The following is a 20,272-nucleotide window of genomic DNA, read 5'->3' as shown; positions in this document are numbered from 1 at the left end:
TTCAAATTTTAGTAGAGAAGAAAATATACAAATAACTATATAGAAGCAAGACGTGTACAGGATAAATTGTAAATAATTAATAAAGAGAAGGCTCTAGAATTAAGATGCATGGTGAAAAGCTTTCTGCAAAAGGTGGGATTTTATATGGGACTTAAAGGGAGTCATAAAAATAATGTAGTATGACCTCCTCATTGCACAAACGAAGAAACTAAGACCAGACAAATTAAGTGACTTTCCCATTGTAGCACAGACTCCAATTCTAGTTCTTTGACTTCATATATATTGTTCTTCCTGCTATATGATAATATTGCCTGATCTGGGTTCCAATCACAGCTCAGCCCTTGACTTTTAGGATCTTTGAACATCACCTCTCTTATCCTCCATCACCTCACCTGAAAATTAGGGTGAGACTTGATGATCTGTAATGTACATTCCATTCCTAAGACTGTGAAATAGTTACCATAAACTTATGTTATCTGTTCAGCATGTACTAAAGACAAACATCAATGGATTTAAGATTAGCAACTATTCTGGAGAATCCATGCCAGTGCTTATTCCTACCTGACTCTAACACAAACACACATACACACACACACACACACACACACACACAAAGACAATATAATAGAACATTTACTTAACGCTATTTGGATAATATTTCATTATTTGTGGTTTAGCCAGGAAGATAGGCCTTTATTGTATTTTTGTGTAATAAATACATCTGAAATTGAAAATATTTATTCTGACTATAGCATAGTCTATTGAGAAGCCAATTAGCCACTGTAAGGTACTGAATAAAGTCCTAGAGTCGCACTGAAAGAACCCACCCAGGGAAAAAGATGATTTACAACTTGCTAAAGGAAAAAAATGCAGAGAGTTGGCTATTTAGTAATTTTATGGGCTGCTAAATTTACAGAGTTCTACCAGACATCATTTTAATAGGGGGTGGGAGCACAATAGGTGGGTAGGGAGGTGAAGAGAAGCTTGTCCAACACATTTTTCCCTATTCATGAGAATTCCTCAGGATTTATATTTACCAGAGTTCTCAGATTCTTAAATGAGCAATTCCAGATTCTCTCTTCAGATTCTAGCAAATGTTAATACCTTCTTTTCCCTTCCTTTACAAACCACTTTTCACCGCCATAATGTCACTGAATTCGCATCATAGTCTTATGTCATTGGTATTATAACTATTTCCGTTTTACAGATGAGGAAATTGAGGCACAGAGAAATTAAGCAGACTAAAGTCACAGCACAAGGCAATGGCAGAACTGGTATTCAAATTCCGGTCTCCTGGTGTTCATTTCCAATGTCTTTAAAGTAAAGTGGCATCCAAGTTTATACAGCAAGTAAGGAATCTGCTTAGAACCAGAATTTCCCTCCTTTAGATTTCTTTTCCCTTGGTCACACAACTTCCCTCCATTTTGCAGAATGGTAAAAGACACAGTGGAATATTACGTATTAAAGCAAAGTTTTCATTTTCTTCATTTATGTTCTTTCTACATTATATGACTCTTGTGAAGAGGAAAATAAAATATTAGAAAAAAAACAAGTTAGGGTATTGACTTTCAGCTACTTGAAACAATCAGCCTTATAAGTGTCCTATTCATATTACCACACATTCTCTAGCTACAGTGTATGATATTGAAATAACTCTGGACTATCCTGAGATAAAGTGAATATGGTGGAAACTTTCCTCTCCTCTGCATGTGCCAAGGATCATTGTCCTGTTGGTCACTGGGGAAGAGGAGATAGGAGACAAGGGGCAATCTCTTTGGGTGCCATCTTAGGTATCCCAGGAAAACAGTAAACTCTCCTCTGCCCATAATGCTACTAGAATGAATTACACTTATTATGGGACAAGCACTATGCTAACCAATAAGAATTCAGCTACAAAAACTAAAGCAATCTCTGCCTTCAAGGATCACATACTTAGACCTGGAAAGAGCCTTAGTATTCACTGAGTTTAATCCCCTCACTTTACAAATGAGATAAGCAAAGCAGAAAGAAGATAAATTATTTGACCAACGTCATAGGGCTAGGTAAATGTCAGTGGTAGGATTTGAATCCAGGTCTTCCTTACTCCAAGTCTAGTCCTCAGACCAGTAAACCATGCTCTTTCTTTGGCTTACATCTAGTAAGTAAGTTCTCCTAGGGGAGGACAGGATGTAAAAAACCACAAGTGGTCAGGAAAGGCTGTTTTGAGCCAGGCAAATAACAAGGAGGTCAAGTGAAACCATGAGGAAGTCAACTGGTAGACAGAAAAGAGCTACAGAGATGGGATGTGAAGCAGTTGGCTTCATCCTAGTGGGTCCTTCTCCTCAGAACCTAGCCAATGGTTTCTTTAACAATCCTTGCCTTCCACTAAGTGATCTGTTTTATCACTAGATTGTAACTCCTCCAAGTATTTCATTTATTCTTTATTTTACTGTTCCAAGTATGAAAAGAAACACTTGCCCTGGAAACTTGGGCCAACGCTAGTATCCAACAGAAATCAATTCATGAACCTCTCCTCTATTTCTTTTTGGTTTGAGTTTTCATAGAAATTTCAGCCTTTCTAAATATGCACAGCATTCAGGAGAGGAATTTACTTTAACCTTCTTGGCCACAGAATTTGTCACCCAGGGGCAACCTCAGGCCCAGAATACTTGACTGACCTCCTGTGTCAAATTTAAGGGAAGATATAGACAAGAGACACAGAGAATGCTCAGACTTGAATGGACTACTATCCACACTATGAAAGAAAACATCCAAGTTGATGGGATCACAGATTTCTTTGAGCATTTTGAGTATTTGAATGATATGGGAAGCAATATAAAATGACATTAGTGAAGCAGAGTCAATCAACATGCTAATGGCAGTCAGACTAACAAAGTTTTTATAAACTAAACATAAAAATTCTAAATTGTGGGATTTTATAAATCATTGGCAATGCTCAATCAATTAATATTTTTAGTAAGCTAGAAATTATTATCATAACCACTTTTTAAAACCAAGGAGTAGTTTATATGGTAAGAATTTACATAATTGTTAGGGAAGAATTGTGTAGTGGAAAGAATGCTGGAGAAGGAGTTAGAAGAGTCAGGTTCTAATTTTGTTATGTCACTAAAAACCTGCATGACTTCAGTTAGACAAGTCATGTCACCATTCTGTGCCTCAGTTTCCTCATCTATAAAATGAGGGGTCTGAATTCAAAGATGTCTTTGTTAAGCTCTGAGTTCTGCAGTTAGATGCCATTGCCATATCAATTAGTTTTTCTTGAATTCTAAGGGCATTAGTGAACCAATAAGGCACCCTTTAAACAATAGAAAAATAGGTGTCACCCACATCAGTCTGGGGTGGTATATTGCACCTATCTCTCAGGTTTGTTGTGAGGATTAAATGCAGCAATAATTGTAAAATGCTTGGCACAATGCCTGGCATGAAGTAAGCGCTATATAAATGTTAGCCATCACCATTATTATGATATAAGCTATTCTCCAGCTTCCTCCAACATGCAGAAAAGTGCTCAGCACATGGTACAGATTTAAAATGTTAATAATTTAACTTGAATTGACTTCTTCAAATGTGGTGCCCAGAATTGAGTGCCATATTTATTTAAGATAGAGCTTAACCAAGGCAGAGTACAATGAGACAATCACACTCATTGCTCTAGAAATTGTGCCTCTTGGTAGCCTTAGCTACAAGGTAATATTAATTAATGCAAATTAATACAATGATATTAACTAATACAAATTAATATTAATTAATCTTTTGGGGGGGATGTTAAGGAGCTGTCCTTGTTGTACTGTTGACTCACTGAAATTGTAGTCCACTCAAACTCACAAATTTCTTCATGTGTGCTGTTATTAAGTCATATCTTCCCTATTTTGTACCAGTGAGATCTACTTTTGAACTTGTATGTAACTTTGCATCTATCCATATTAAGATTATTCTCATTATAATTGACTTAGCAGTCTAGCCTGCCAAAAGCCTTTTGAATAATGACTCTTTCATCCAGCATATTAATAATTCCTCACAATTTCATGTCATCTGAAATTTGAAAAGCTTTCCGTTTGTAACATGGCACTGGTCAATGAACTTGGTCTTCATGAGCATGCCTAGAATGTCATTGATGCAATATCCCACATGGAAGACGCGGAGAAGCCTGCTTCCAAAAGAGTAATGATGATGTATAATTAAGTTTCTTAGAAAGATGTTGGGAGCCCACATTGACATTCTCAAACTAATTCTGATCTACTAGATGGTGAAGGCAGCCCTTTGGATTAGCTGTAGTTATGGAGCTGAAATTTATGGTGCATTCAAAAGAGCATTAGTTGGCCTAACCTCCTCTCTGTTGGTTTGACTCTTTCAAACTTATTTCTTCCCTGTCAATTATATCTGATGAGAGGCAATGCTGTAAGCTGAAATGCGTTGGGTGCTCTCCCCTCTAAGCCAATATGTAACCAGTGAAAACAAGCTTGTTTTTAGACATAAACTTGGTGAGACCAATGCTTGTAGAAAGTATTCAGGCTAAGCCCTACCTCCACAGAGATCAATGTAGCATGGAGAAGAGAGTGCCTCCCAAGACTTGGGAAGAAATAGTTGTATTTCTGTGCTTCCTGTATCTTTGAAATAAATACCTCTTTATAAAAGCAAGTTGATGATAATTGGTTAAATATAACTTGGGACAGTGGTCACTGGAACCTAATAGAAGGAGATGCACATTGGAAGGGATGTTCAAACAAATATAATTAGTAGAAGGTAGCCCAATTTCTCATTCATTGGAGGTGCAGAGAAGAAAGAAATGTAATCAACCTTGCTCAGGGAGAGTGAACTCAGAGCTCACTACCCATCTATTCTTTGCCCTCAACTACATTCAAGTAATTGATAAAAATATTCAATGATACATGGCTAATTATGCCCTGAGGGTTATTAAATTGCCTATGCCCCTTGAACCAGTAATACGACTACTAGGTCTATTTCCAAAGATGATTAGGGGAAAAGGAAAAAAAAAAAAAACCTATATATTCTAAAATATTTAGAGTAACTCTCTTTGTGGTGCAAAAGAGCTGGAAATTATAGGAGTGCCCACCCATTGAGGAACAGCTGTGTAAGCTGTGGTTTGTGATTGTGATAGAATGCTACTATGCTATGAGCTCGATGATCTTAGAATAAAATGGATAGACTTGCACAAAATCATGAAGAGTAAAATGGGCAAAACCAAGAGAACAGTAGTAATATTGTTCTAAGAATAACTTTGAGTGAGTAAGTCATTTGGACTATTATAAATACCCAAATTAACTACAAAGGACATACAAAGGAAGATGCTCTCTGCATCCAGAGAAAGAAATGATAAATAGAAGTACGTATAGAATGATTCTGTATACATAAATACTTACATACACTTTATTTGTGTCTAATGATAGCCATCTATAGGGTGGGGGAGGGAAAAAAGGAAAAAACTTTTACATAATCAAATTATCACATATTTAAAAGGAACACAAGTAGTGCATAATACACTTGCAGTTTCATGGGCAATCATCTTTTTTGATTTTACTGTGTTATGGAAATGGTTTTCCTCCATAAATTAAAAATAAAATAAATGAAAATTTAAATTTTTAAATTTAAAAAAGCAATATATGGCCAAAAGGCAGCGAGGTGGTTCAGTGGATAGAGCACCTGGCCCTGAAGTCAGCAGGACCTGAGTTCAAATCTGCCCTCAGACACTAGCTGTGTGACTGGGGGCAAGTCCCTTAAGCAAGATTGCACCAAAACAAAACAACATATGGCTGAGGGCACACCCCTGAAATATCCCATTTTCTTTCCATGGTCTGCCAAGAAATTCAACTTGTTATGAATCCACATAACTTGTGTTTAAACTTTTGTCTACATTTTTATGCTTTTATCTAATCCGCATCTCTACACTTTGCCCCCAAAGGATATTAAAAGAAACTTTGCATTAAAATTCAGGTAATGTACATATCAACTATTGCCCTCATCTACCCATCCAATAATCAAATTTAAGGGAAAAAAAAGAAAAAATTAGTATGGCATGGTTTGTTATTGATAAAGCTCTGAAGGCTATTTGTGATCATTGCTTCCTTTTCTAGATGTTCACTAAACACCCCTTCAACGTTGCTAAGACTAAAACTTGAAGTCAAGCTCATAGAACCATAATTTTCATATGGTACTTTGTTTTGTTTTATTTTTAATTGGAACCTTTTTTAAGTTCTTTACCATCTTGGCTGTTCTCTATGTTGAAAACAACTGGCAATCACTTCCAATTATTCTTTTAGGACCTAAGGATGTTATTCATTCAATTTAATATTTATTAAAAACCTAAAGGAAAAGCACCTATGGCAAAGCACTCTATTAGACCTTCAGAATACAAATTGCAATAGCTCAGTTCTCATGGTCTAGGTTTTATCTACCATTTTCCTTAGCTGCCTTCTATGTACATCTGACCATTGGACTTTTGGAGAGGGAGATGAGGGATTAGCCATATCTGTGTTGCTTGAATAGTCAGTCCCCAGTCAGGTCATCTGTTGCACCAAAACCAGTTTAATTTACAGCTAAAATAGAATCTGGATCTAGCAACATGTTCTATAGATTAGACCTGAAAGCCATATGTCTGATATTCCCTAACTGAGAGCTTTGGAGAAAGTGAGCACTTATCATAGAATACCTCAAGGAGAAGAGCAAACCTAAGAAAGACTTGATAGCCAGACTAGCCTTTGGTAGATTAGATTTCATGGACTTTGGATAAAGGACTGATAAGGATCTCATGGTCACCTCTGTCATGACAGGATGATATTCATATTTTCAAAAGGTAATTTTTTGCCTCCATAATGTACTTGTGTTTCTTTTGTATTAGAATGATTCATCTATGAGACTCATTCTACTAACTACTAGTTCTATGAGGACAAAAGCTGTGGAAATATAAACCTTATATTTCCCTAGAAATTGCTACATTGGCCTGAACATAGTGTTAATAAATGTTTGTTGAATTGTTGCACAGAGCAGAATCAAATGTATCAAAGATGCCAGACTTGATTGCTTCATCCTATTATTTGTCATGTCAGTCATGTTCAACTTCCCCACTGGGGTTTTCTTGGCAAAGATGCTAGAGTACTTTGCCATTTCCTTCTCCAACAGATTTCACAGGAGAGGAAACTGAGGAAAATAAAGTTAAGTAATTTGCCCAGTGTCACACAACTAGTGTCTGAGATCACATTTGAACTTGGGGCCTCCTGACTCCAGGTCTGGCATTCCATCCATTCTGCCACCTCTAGTACATGTCATTTCCATTGAATTGAATAACATGACATAAAATTTAGCAAGGGCTATTAGTCTCACAATTCATTATTCTCATGACAATTACTTCCACCCACAGAGTTGAGATAGCCCAATAGCCTTCTGAGGGTCTAGCCTGACTTCCCTATTGTATAGTCTATGATCCCTACTGTGTCGGTCATGCCTATTAATCCTCTAGGCTATTGATTGTTCAAGTCACAGTAAAAGAGTGTTATTGAATTTCAAGTAATGGAAACTCATTATGTGGCTTAGATAATTAATTACCAATACTTTCCTTTTAGTAAAATTGAAACAAGCTACAGAGTTCAAGCTGAGTGAGTCAATATCTGAAGATTTGCTTAATGCATTGGGGGAGGGGGGCTTCTCACTAGACAGAATATTTTATTGAGTCTGCTACAAATACTTGAAATAGCCTGGCCACTTTCTTAGAATCAGTTCAAAGACGACAAGCCCTTGAAGTGTAGGAAATCAAAACAAAAAAGTGTAACTCATTTAGAGCTACGAAAGCAACATGCACTTTCAAGTACCTTTCATCCCAGGCTATCAAAATGCTTTTTTTTAACCAACTATTTTTTTTTATTTAACTTTTAACATTTATTTTCACAAAATTTTGGGTTACAAATTTTCTCCCCTTTTATCCCCTCCCCCCCCAAACCCAAGCATTCTATTTGCCCCTGTGACCGATCTGCTCTCTCTTCTATCATCCTTCTCTGCCCTTGTCTCCATCTTCTCTTTTGTCCGGTAGGGCCAGATAGCTTTCTTTACCCCTTAACCTGTATTTCTTATTTCCTAGTGGTAAGAACATTACATTTGATCCTAACACTTTGAGTTCCAACTTCTTTAGCTCCCTCCCTCTCCCCCCCTTCCCTTTGGAGGACAAGCAATTCAATATAGGCCAAATCTGTGTAGTTTTGCAAATGATTTCCATACTAGTTGTGTTGTATAGGACTAGCTATATTTCCCTCCATCCTATCCTGTCCCCCATTACTTCTATTCTCTTATGATCCTTTCCCTCCCCATGAGTGTCGACCTCAGATTGCATTCTCCTCCCCATGCCGTCCCCTCTATCCTCCCCCCCACCCTGCTTGTGCCCTTGTCCCCCACTCTCCTGTGTTGTGAGATAGGTTTTCCTATCAAAATGAGTGTGCATTTTATTCTTTCCTTTAGTGGAATGTGATGAGAGTAGACCTCATGTTTTTCTCTCGCCTCCCCTCTTTATCCCTCCACTAATAAGTCTTTTGCTTGCCTCTTTTATGAGAGATAATTTGCCCCATTCAATTTCTCCCTTTCTCCTCCCAATATTTCTCTCTCACTGCTTGATTTCATTTTTTTTTTAAGATATGATCCCATCCTCTTCAAATCACTCTGTGCACTCTGTCTCTATGTATGTGTGCATGTGTGCATGTGTGTGTGTGTAATCTCACCCAGTACCCAGATACTGAAATGTTTCAAGAGTTACAAATATTGTCTTTCCATGTAGGAATGTAAACAGTTCAACTTTAGTAAGTCCCTTATGACTTCTCTTTGCTGTTCACCTTTTCATGGTTCTCTTCATTCTTGTGTTTGAAAGTCAAATTTTCTTTTCAGCTCTGGTCTTTTCATCAAGAAAACCTGAAAATCCTCCATTTCTTTGAAAGACCATTTTTTCTCCTGAAGTATTATACTCAGTTTTGCTGGGTAGGTGATTCTTGGCTTCAGTCCTAGTTCCTTTGACTTCTGGAATATCCTATTCCATTCCCTTCGATCCCTTAATGTAGAGGGTGCTAGATCTTGTGTTATCCTGATTGTATTTCCACAATACTTGAATTGTTTCTTTCTAGCTGCTTGCAATATTTTCTCTTTCACCTGGGAATTCTGGAATTTGGCCACAATGTTCCTAGGAGTTTCTCTTTTTGGATCTCTTTCAGGCGGTGTTCTGCGGATTCCTTGAATATTTATTTTGCCTTCTGGTTCTAGAATCTCAGGGCAGTTTTCCTTGATAATTTCATGGAAGATGATGTCTAGGCTCTTCTTTTGATCATGGTTTTCAGGTAGTCCCAGAATTTTTACATTGTCTCTCCTGAATCTATTTTCCAGGTCAGTTGTTTTTCCAATAAGATATTTCACATTATCTTCCATTTTTCCAATCTTCTCGCTATGTTCTGTGATATCTGTCTTTCTCATAAAGTCCTTAGCGTCCATCTGTGCTATTCTAGTTTTGAAGGAACTATTTTCTTCAGTGAGCTTTTGAATCTCCTTTTCCATTTGGCTAATTCTGTATTTGAAAGCATTCTTCTCCTCATTGGCCTTTTGAACCTCTTTTGCCAATTGAGTTAGGCTAGTTTTCAAGGTGTTAATTTCTTCAACATTTTTTTGGTTCTCCTTTAGCAGGGAGCTGATCTGCTTTTCATGCTTCTCTTTCATCCCTCTCATTTCTCTTCCCAGTTTTTCCTCCACCTCTCTAACTTGATTTTCAAAATTCTTTTTGAGCTCTTCCATGGCCTGAGCCCATTGGGTGGGCTGGGACACAGAATCCTTGATTTCTGTGTCTTTGCCTGATGGTAAGCATTGTTCTTCCTCATCAGAAAGGAGGGGAGGAAATGTCTGTTCTCCAAGAAAGTAGCCTTCAATAGTTTTATTTCTTTTCCCTTTTCTGGGCATTCTCCCCAGCCAATGACTTGACCTCTGAATATTCTCCTCACACCCACCTCGCCTCCTGATCCTCCCAGCCAGCGTTTGGGGACTGAGATTCAAATGCTGCTTCCTGCCTTAGGGCTTCTGGTGGGGGCAGGGCTGCTATTCAGTGTGAGAATTAAGTTCAGGTGGTCAGGTCAGGGCAGGGCCACCTCTCTGGCTCAGTTCCCTCAGGGAGTTTATGTACAGACCTTCCACAATGGATCCAGGCTCCCGCCTGCTTGGGGAGACCCTGTCTGCAGCCGCCTCTCAGCTTCTATCTCCCGGGGGGGGGCCTGAGCCATGGGGGCACCCCACTCCCCTCTCAACCCGCCAAAGAGACTCTCTCACTGACCCCCGTCACCTGTGGGTGGAGGGGCTTGTGCCGCCACTGGAGATCCCGTCCCCGTAGCCCACTCGGATCTTTTCCTCACGGTGTCGTGGCCACTGCAGGGCTGCCCTCTGCTCCCAGTCCCGGCGCCCAGTCCGCAGCGCAAAGGACCCCCCGCGAGAGGTTTGCAGGTCTCTCCAGAACAGAAATCTCCCTCGCTCCAATATTCCGTGGCCTCTGGGTGCAGAATTCACCATCAGTTGGTCCCCTCTAGCCGTTCTGTGGGTTGTGGGTTCGGAGCTATGTGTATGTGCGTCTTTCTACTCCGCCATCTTGGCTCCGCCAATTCTTAACCAACTATTTAAGGAGTTGAAAGTAGGATTTCTGTTCATATTTCAGTGCCCAACTGACGTCCCTGTCCTGATTCTTCCTCTCCTGGGCTAGAAACCTTGCCACTATGATTTTCTTTTCTTTCTTTACAGAAAAACTCTTGATTCTTTTGCTTTTACATTACAGTCATTTCCAGACATACTATCACCCACCACTAGTATCACTCAATTAGACAAGTAAAATGAAGAAAACAGTTAAGAAAGTGAACATAACATGTCTAACCATTTAGAAAATATTTGATATCTGTAGTACCCTCTCTTTGAAGACAGGAAGAAAACATATTTCCTCATCTCTTCTTCAGGACCAAGATTGGTCATTTTAACCACATAGTACTCAGCTTCATTAGGAGAAGGAAATGACAAAGCACTCCTGGATCTTTGCCAAAAAAAACCAGAACACAAACCAAAAAACACCCAACCCATAGACAGTATGATCCATGGAGTCACAAAGACTTCTACTGAAAGACTGAAAAAAGAAAACAGCTATATTTTGATGTTACTTAAATTTACATTATTGTAGCCATTGTGGTTTTTGAAGCTATAATGACCCTTAAAGACCTTCTATCTAGTCCAATATTTTTGTTTTACTAGGAGAAGAAACTGTGCCCCAAGGAAGGAATATGACTGACCCAAGCCTCAGCAAGTAATTGATAGAATCAGGACAAGAACTGAAGGCTTCTGACTCCCACCCTGATGCTCTTTTACTTAGAGCCTTTTAATATGGATGATAATAACTCATAGCTACAAAGCACTTCAAAGAACCTCACATGTATTCTCTCCTTTGAGCCTCACAATAGCCCTGCAGTTGAGAGTTTTAGTGACTTGCCCAGAGTCACAAAGCCAAGTTTCCTGACTCCAAGTTCAACCCTTTTCCCACAATATCATGCACTTCTATTTATAAAGCCAAGTCATTGGCAATTTTTCCAGGATGCGGAAATTGAACATCATGTCACTGGTTATTTATTGAGCCCTTTCTCTCTGACCCAGGGCTATTTTATATTGGGTAGCACTGCAGAGGCTGGGAATAACAACTTATAAAACTCAGATGATTCCCAGAGAGGCAAAAAACAAGTATTAAAAGTAAAACACCTACTACCCAAAACCATTTTAGTTACTCTCTTTATTTACAGTACACTGCCCAGGGTGAACACGAATCTAATCTGGTCTATTCTTTTACCATCAGAGACAGAAAATGTCCAATAAGAATATAGTTCTGTGCGCCATCATGTTAAAACCCTTGAAGCCCACTACTGTTTCCATAGAAACTTAATTGCAAAAGAAGCCCCCTTTACTTTACCATTCTTTTCTTAAGACTGTTTGTTTCTCTGCTTTTCACTATGCAGTGAAATCTTTCTGTGGGCCCATTGGGTCAACAGTAAATGCTGTGACAAACCTTACTTCACACTTGTTTTAGCATGTGTTAACACCCACCCACCTCTATCAACAACAGATGCTATCACCACTACCCACATCCATATTCAAAATCAGGAACATTGAAAGGAATACATCCAGCTTTGTTCTTGAGGCTCAGCAAGTTTGTCATTGAAATCTTTCACACAGTAAACATTTACTCAGACATGGTTTTGCTACAGGTCAGAACCAAGGGAAACAAATACCAGTGCAATGAATATTTCTGTGTGGCAAATAAGATTTCACAGAATCACAATCTTAAATTTTAGAAAGGTCTTCAAAGGCTAATCCATCCAGCTCTTAATTGGAACCCTGCTAGGAATCACATCTCCAGTCAATAGTCAAACAAATTTGCATTGTTCTTTGCTGTAGGCCTACAGGTAAGTGTGTTCAAATGTCCACTTCTACAATCTTTGTGATTATGAGAGTTAGAGCTAATAAATTTGACTAATTAACCAATAATTAATGGATTTGAGCTGGAAAAGACCTTAGAGGTCTTCTAATCCAACCTCCTCATCTTACAGATGATGAAACTGAGACCCAGTGAGGTTAGATGACTTGCCCAAGATTATTAGGGTAGTAACTAAGGATGTAAATGGAATGTAAACTCAGAGCCTTTGACTGTAAAACCAAAATCCTGTACACTGCATCATGCAGATGGGTTAGAATGATCCAAATACAGTTGATGTTTATATCTTACATATCCATACACACACACACCCATACACACACACACACACACACACACACACACACATACACACACACAATGTTCATGTGCATGTGTGTCAATCTTCTTTGGAAGCTTTTCTCAATCAAGAATTTCATAAGTGATAGACAATTCAAAATAGTTCAAAACTCAGTGCAGATTTATGTTCTATTAGCTTTGAAAACACTAAGCTCTTTGTATAAAGAGTAACTGGGTCGTACAGTAGATGGAGAGAGTTCAAATCCAACCTCAGATACTTAACCCTGTTTATTTAGTGTCCTCATCTGCAAAATGAGTTGGAGAATGAAATAGCAAACCACCCTAGTATCTTTGCCAAGAAAACCCCAAATGAGATCATGAAGAATCAGACACAATTGAAAAATTACTGATCAGTTAAAATACATATAGATAGATAGATAGATAGATAGATAGATAGATAGATAGATAGATAGATAGATATACCATATATGTATGTGATCAGTCAGTCAATAAACATTTATCAAGCCACAATTATATGCCAGGCATCATGCTAAGCACTGGGGATACAAAGAAAAGTAAAAGATATTCCCTGCCAACAAGAGTTCATAATCTAAAGGGGGAAGAAACACAGAAAAAGAAGTTGAAAAGAAGGACTTTGGGGGCAAAGGGAAGGTATCTAGCTCAGGGAATGATGAAGCCCTTCAGCCATGTAGAAATGATTAGGTATCTACCTTGAGCCCCCTTGTTAAATAGATTGAGGAGGAGCTTTCTAATGTCTATCCTTTACCTTTTCCAATCAAAGAGAGGGAGAGACTCAAAAGGGCAGTACTGAGAAGGTATGAATTTCAGAGAAAATATATTGTAAGAAGTTGAGATTCTAGAGACAGTGATGGCAATCGATTACACATGATCACTCACGTGATGACTGTACAGATGCATGTATGTGTTGTGAATGTCTTTGTGTATTTTAGTCTTCTTGTCCAGAGGCAAATGTATGAACTAGTTGTTTTTTTATGAAAAAAAAGTCTAAGTTACAATGTTGATCCTATGAAACCGTCTTCCTCCTCAAAGTCAAAAACTGTATCCCCATGGTAAGGCTGCTGGAGATCTTTTTTTTTTTTTTTTTTTTCTTTTTCTTTTTTTTCTTTTTTTTTTATTTTATATATATATTTTTTTTTATTAATTTTTTTATTTTTTTTAATGTTTAACAATCACTGCCATACAATTGCGATTTTATCCCTCCCCACCCACCCCCCACTACCTCCCTCCCTCCCCACGACTGCATACAATTCTGTATAGATTCTACATAAACTTTCCTATTGAGTATATTTTCACTATCGTCATGCTGTGTAGTCAGATTAAGATAAATGAAAGAATCCGTATAACAAATCAGAACATGATACACAAACAGATACACATACACAAACATGATCTGCTACATTATGTGAGTGACTTCCATATTTCTCTCTCTGAGTGTGGAAGGCTTTTTGCCTTGAGGTCCACCATTGGGATTTTTTTTTTTTCTTTTCTTTTTTTTTCTTTTTTTTTTTTTTTTCTTTTTTTTCAGAAGTTCTTGTGTTATTACAAAAATCAAAGTCTACCAGAAAAAACTCTCACACACTGTGGTTGTTGCTGTGCATAAAGTTCTCCTGGTTCTGCTCCTTTCACTCAACATCAGGTCATATAAGTCCTTCCAGGCCTCTCTGAAGTCTTCTTGTTCATCATTTCTTATGGCACAATAGTACTCCATTACATTCATATACCATAATTTATTCAGCCATTCCCCAATTGATGGACATCCCCTTGACTTCCAGTTTTTGGCAACTACATAGAGTGCTGCTATAAATATTTTTGTACATGTGGGACCCTTTCCCATTTTTATGATCTCTTGGGGATATAGTCCTAGTAGCGATATTGCTGGGTCAAAGGGTATGCACATTGCTGGAGATCTTAAAAAAAAAAAAAAAGCAACAAGTATATTGTGTTTTAGTCCTGAATAGTCAATGATTCTCTGTAAATTAATTAAAGAAGGACATCTGATGTCACAGACATGTTCCTTTGGCCAAGTACCTATGAGATAGAGGCTGACAGAGGAGAGAGAGAAGGAAAAGATGAGGAGAAAAGGGAAGGGAAAAGGAAGAACCCATTTAAAATTATTCCAATGAAATTTCTGTAAAGAAGGATTAATTAAAGTTATTGAATTTTACTCTTTAACATTTTGATTGAGAAAAACTCTTGAGAAGTTTCCTTTGTTGGTCAAGCTGGTCATAAATCAATATCATAGATTTACATTGGAAGCCAATTTCTGCCCTCAAATCATTTTGAGGTTCCTTATGACCAAACCTAAAACAATTCAAATTTAATTTTAATCACGAGTCAAAATTTTTTTAAAAACTTTGGGGAAACAAGCACTTTAAAATCTCAGAGTTATTTTTGTAAGTGAATTTCCTACCTTTTAGACAAGGCCAAATCAAAATTTTGCAACTTTAAACTTTGTGTTTTTTCATTTGGGGATATAAAACCATAAAATCTGGCCATTTCATGAGCTGAATATTTTATATCTAAAGCTTTTTGACCTCTACTTTGGCCAAAAAACAAACATGAGCTTTTAATTTTCGATAGAAAATAGAATGACATTATTCCTGCTTCATTAGAAGTTTACTAAGCTTTCATCATTTTCATACTTTGATAGTAGAATGAGTTTCTTAACTTTCAAATGTTTTAGGTGCATTATATGGTCAAATACTACTCAAATGTACTACAGACAGTACTAGTTCTTCTTTTCTTTCAAATCCACAGCCTGCTTTTAAGAGTTATCAAATATTTTAATACTTCCTCAACAATACTAACATTGGCATTTATGTTAGAAAAATAACATATTGGATTCTCCAATTCTATTCAATAATCAAAAATATGTTGAGGATAATTTTTTAAATGTATCCATGATTTTTATCCTTCAGGGTCAAACTGACTCTATAAAACAGAGGAACAAATTATCACACTATTAAGGCATTTTCCAAGGCTGACAGGCTAATTCCAAGTCTTCTCAAGAAATGAACAAAATATTCAAGTTCCTGGGGAAATGTTAGACTTCTTTCTTGAGTAGTCCAATCACAGCTTCCTCTGTGGCAAAAAAAAGTGACAGGACTGCAATAAGCCAGAGAAATCTCCATAGCATGCACTCTCCCTGATTCCTATCAAATCAAACCCACAGTTGAATTAAGCCTGAAATTGAGAAATGGTGATTGTTTGACCTGATAGACCTTTCAAGTGTTATCGTAGAAAGAACACTGGTTCAGGAGCCAGAGAACTTGGGTTCAAATTCCACCTCTGATGTTTGCTACCTATGTGACTTTGAGCAAATCACATAATGTCCCCAGACCCCAAATTGTTTGGATGTATAGGGGGTTGAACATGATGACTCTGAGATCCCTTCTAGCTAAAGATATGATGTAATTGAATTTCACCCAAGGAATATGCTGCCAACTCACTTCTAATGAATCACATCAGACTGCTTACTTAAGTAAATGATTCACCTAGAAAAATGTACTGCCTCTGCTGCATAGTCGCCCCTAGGTCTCAGAACTCCAAAACTCTGGCATATAAAGCAGTTTAGATATTCTTTGAGTTTTCATATGTGCTGGCCCCTGGTGGAGGTGATATCCAGGGTGAATATTGGGTGGGCTTTATTTCCCTAAAGCAAACAGCATAAGTCACCACTGGTTCATTAATTAGTTGACGCCACCAGAATGGTGCCTAGAGTTTAATCATCCAAGTTTGACCAGTTAGAACAGAGGAATTAAGTATGATAACACTTGAATTGCACAAACACAGGGATATATAAAGGTTAGGCAAGGCGCAGAAACCCTTCAAAGATATAGTAGACCTCAATGCATGTTGTCAGCCTCTGAGAACTATGTGGGTTAGGTTCTTGGGACTACTCCACATAGTTAGAGAAGCTACAGAACTCCTTATGTGAGAAAACAAAATGTGTTTGCCCAGTCCTACTAAGACTGTTAAGGATTTTAGATTAGGCAGAAAAAGTTGGGGGAAAAGCCCTTGAAAAAGGAAGATATTGTGACGAGGAGCTGGTGACACTTCCTTTGTCGTTAAAGACTTCAACAGACTTAGCCTCTTAGTCCTTCTCTCTATTTCAAGCCACATGTGGTGCTAAGATTGTGTTCTTTCATCTCACTAAACAGTGCTCTGTGACAGATGGAACTTTGTTTGGGTCAGTGTCAATGTTTCATTAAACCAAAATGAACCAACTAATGAATATTTAGGCCAGTGCTTGCATTCAACAACTTACAAATAAAGATAAGAACTGAAATAGACGGGCTCTATCAGACACGATTATCTGCTCTGGAGAAATGTCAGTGTCTACGGATTTGAGATATAAAACATGCTTAATATTTAAAAGATTCTTTAACAGCATGCTGAACTTTCCTTTCCAATTAATTATTGATCCAGGCCACTCCTCTTTCTATCTTTTTAAAATGTCTAAACACAGTAGACAAGATATTTGGATTTATTTGTGGTAGAGAGGGCTAGAGTGAGTTGGAGTTGTTTGAGGCTGGGACTAATCAGGAACATGATGGCAACATAACAAACCTGCACAGCCAACCAACGTTCCCCAGTCGTACATCTGACGCTTGACGGTGCCGTCGAGCAAACACTAAACAACAACAAGCACATTCTGTTGAAATGTTTAGCTAAATGGAACCAAAACAGTCACAGTTGACAATTTCATAAATACATTAATTAGAAGTGTCTCCAAATAGCATGTGATTTTGAATTATTAACATAAAACACTGCATTATAAATGACTGCAAATTGCATTCCTAGTGCTCTCCATGCTTAATTTATTATGCCGTAGGAAAATTTGCAAATTACTTCACTGTTTTATATTTAATGGATAGTTTTATATGTATATTGTTTCATTAAGATAAAATTAAATCACAGCGTACATGGTATATGACTTCCTGGTGACATAAATGTTACCAGAAACAGACTTTGGTCAAAAGAGGAAGTAGACTTTGCTACTGTGTATATATCCTTGCTTTAAAAAGGTTCCATGACAGATTCTGACTTTTCAGCCTCCATCTTGCCTATGAACCCATTCCTTACCATATTTCTCAAGGGCTTTGCTCCAGGGGACCTCAGGGAAACTCCCTCTTTTTGGTAAATGTGACTCTGTCCACTGTCAATGACAGTTGGGTTATTGAAAGCATGGATTCAGTCAATGATGCTCTTCTCAGGCCCCTTTTCATGAACACCTAGAGAAAAAAAAATAGTAAGGTAAATGGGAGCAGTGGGGAAAAGGGGCAGACTCAGTAAAATTCTAGTGAGTAGAAAAGGGGCCTGAGAAGAGGATCATACTGCTTGTCTTGATTGGAAGGTACAACTTATATAAAAGTTCTCGACTGTATTTTGGCTATGCTTGATCCATCTGTCAAACAGATTTTTTTCCATTATATTTGTATCCTCTGCTACCTCTTCAACACAGCTCTCTTGCATGGAAAACATATGATAGCATTTAAAAAGCACCAAAAAAATGCCAGACTGAGTCAGGAAGAGAGGTGGGACTATTTCAATGCCCCACTGTCACTTTCAGATCATTCCTTTATAATGATTCATATTCTGAGATCTGTGAAATGTAAGGATAACACTCATATCTGTTATCTACTGACCTCTTTGCCGTGTCTCAGCTTGATAATATTCCTTCTTTGTGAATCCTTATCTATGAGTAGCCCCTAATATATGATTTCTCCACTGAAATTCTAGGACTACTAAGTGTCAATGGAGAAAATCATGCAATGCATCTGGTTTTACCCACTATAAATTGGTGTTTCCTAAACAAAGCTAAGAAGCAATGTGGATAGAGCATTCACTTTGGAATAAAGAAGTTTCAGGTTTCAGGTCTTTTGTATAGATGGAAATAGATATGGCTGATGTTGATAGATAGATTAGATATAGACCTTGGCCATGCCACCCTGAACAAGTTACTTAATCTCCCAATACCTCCAGACATTCCCAACACTAAAATTTATGGAGCAGGTTACAAACTACATGGGGGGCGGGGTGGGATTTCCCTCAGTAAGAACTAACGAAACCACAGGTCTAGCCTGTCCTACCCTCAGAAAAGAATGAAATAAAATAAGACAACAACCTTTACCGGGCTTTTAATGCTACTTGATAATCTTATTGTTGCACCATTAACTCCTTGGCATATTCCCCAAAGCATCTATTCCAAACTTTATCTCTCCCTTACCTATGTATGCCATACCTAGAACAGATAATGATAGCTTAATAATGATCATAAATTCATGACTCACTCATAGTTTTACTCTACTGTCACTTGCATCCTATGACCCAGGGACACTTGTGCTCTCCTGGGTACTGTCTTCCTGGTTAAAAAAAAAAAAACTTTAAAAATAAAGCTTAAAAATATCTGATGTAGTTAAATGCTATGATAACAGATCTTGCCAACAACTTCTTATCCCAGGTTTTTTGTTGCTTGTGGACTCACACACAGTTTCTCTCAGATTAAGTACTTTTCTCCAGTATCATTGAGAGAGTAAATCCTTTTTTCTAGGACTCGAAGATCCAATCACTTTATTCAGTCTTTCTCTCCAATGTATGAACATACTCCTCTCCGTCTAATCAAGAACTGCTATGGGGGGGCACTAGCTCTTCCCCCACAGCCCATAAAATATCTGTAAAGAAAGACTCTCAACAAATTCTAGAGGAGCAGAAGCCACAGAATGATGGAGTGGAGGAGATTTCTAGTCCAGGATGACCTAGAAAGCTGATGGGAAAAGTCTGTCGCACTGGACACAGAACAGAGCCCAGCCCAACCTTGGCCACACCACGTCTGGAGGAAGACCAGAACAGGCCTCCAGGGTGGAATCCCTGGTGGTGGCAGCCGCAGTCCACAGAACCCTCAACCCACAGGCACCAAAGGCAGCTTCAAAGGTCAGTGAAAGGGCATGGTCTTCTTCAGCAATGAAAGATGAACACGGCAATTCAGATGAGGAAAAACAATGTTTACCATCAGGGGAAGAAGCAAAAGTCAAGGCTTCTACATCAAAGACCTCCAAAATAAATATGCAATGGTCCCAGGCCATGGAAGAGCCCAAAAAGAATTTTGAAAACCAAGTAAGAGAGGTGGAGGAAAAACTGGGAAGAGAAATGAGAGCCATGAAAGAAAATCATAACAAGCAAGTCAACAGCTTGCTAAAGGAGACCCCAAAAAATGCTGAAGAAAATGACACCTTTAAAAATAGGCTAACTCAATTAGCAAAAGATGTATAAAAAGCCAATGAGGAGAAGAATGCTTTCAAAAGCAGAATTAGTCAAATGGAAAAGGAGGTTCAAAAACTCACCGAAGAAAATAGTTCTTTAAAAATTAAAATGGAAGAGATGGAGGCTAATGACTTTATGAGAAACCAAGAAATTACAAAACAAAACCAAAAGAATGAAAAAATGGAAGATAATGTGAAATAT

This window comes from Notamacropus eugenii, chromosome 4 (genome assembly GCF_028372415.1).
Source record: "Notamacropus eugenii isolate mMacEug1 chromosome 4, mMacEug1.pri_v2, whole genome shotgun sequence".
NCBI lineage: Eukaryota > Metazoa > Chordata > Mammalia > Diprotodontia > Macropodidae > Notamacropus > Notamacropus eugenii.
The sequence above is the reverse complement of the archived record's forward strand: the minus strand, read 5'-3'. Positions refer to the sequence as shown.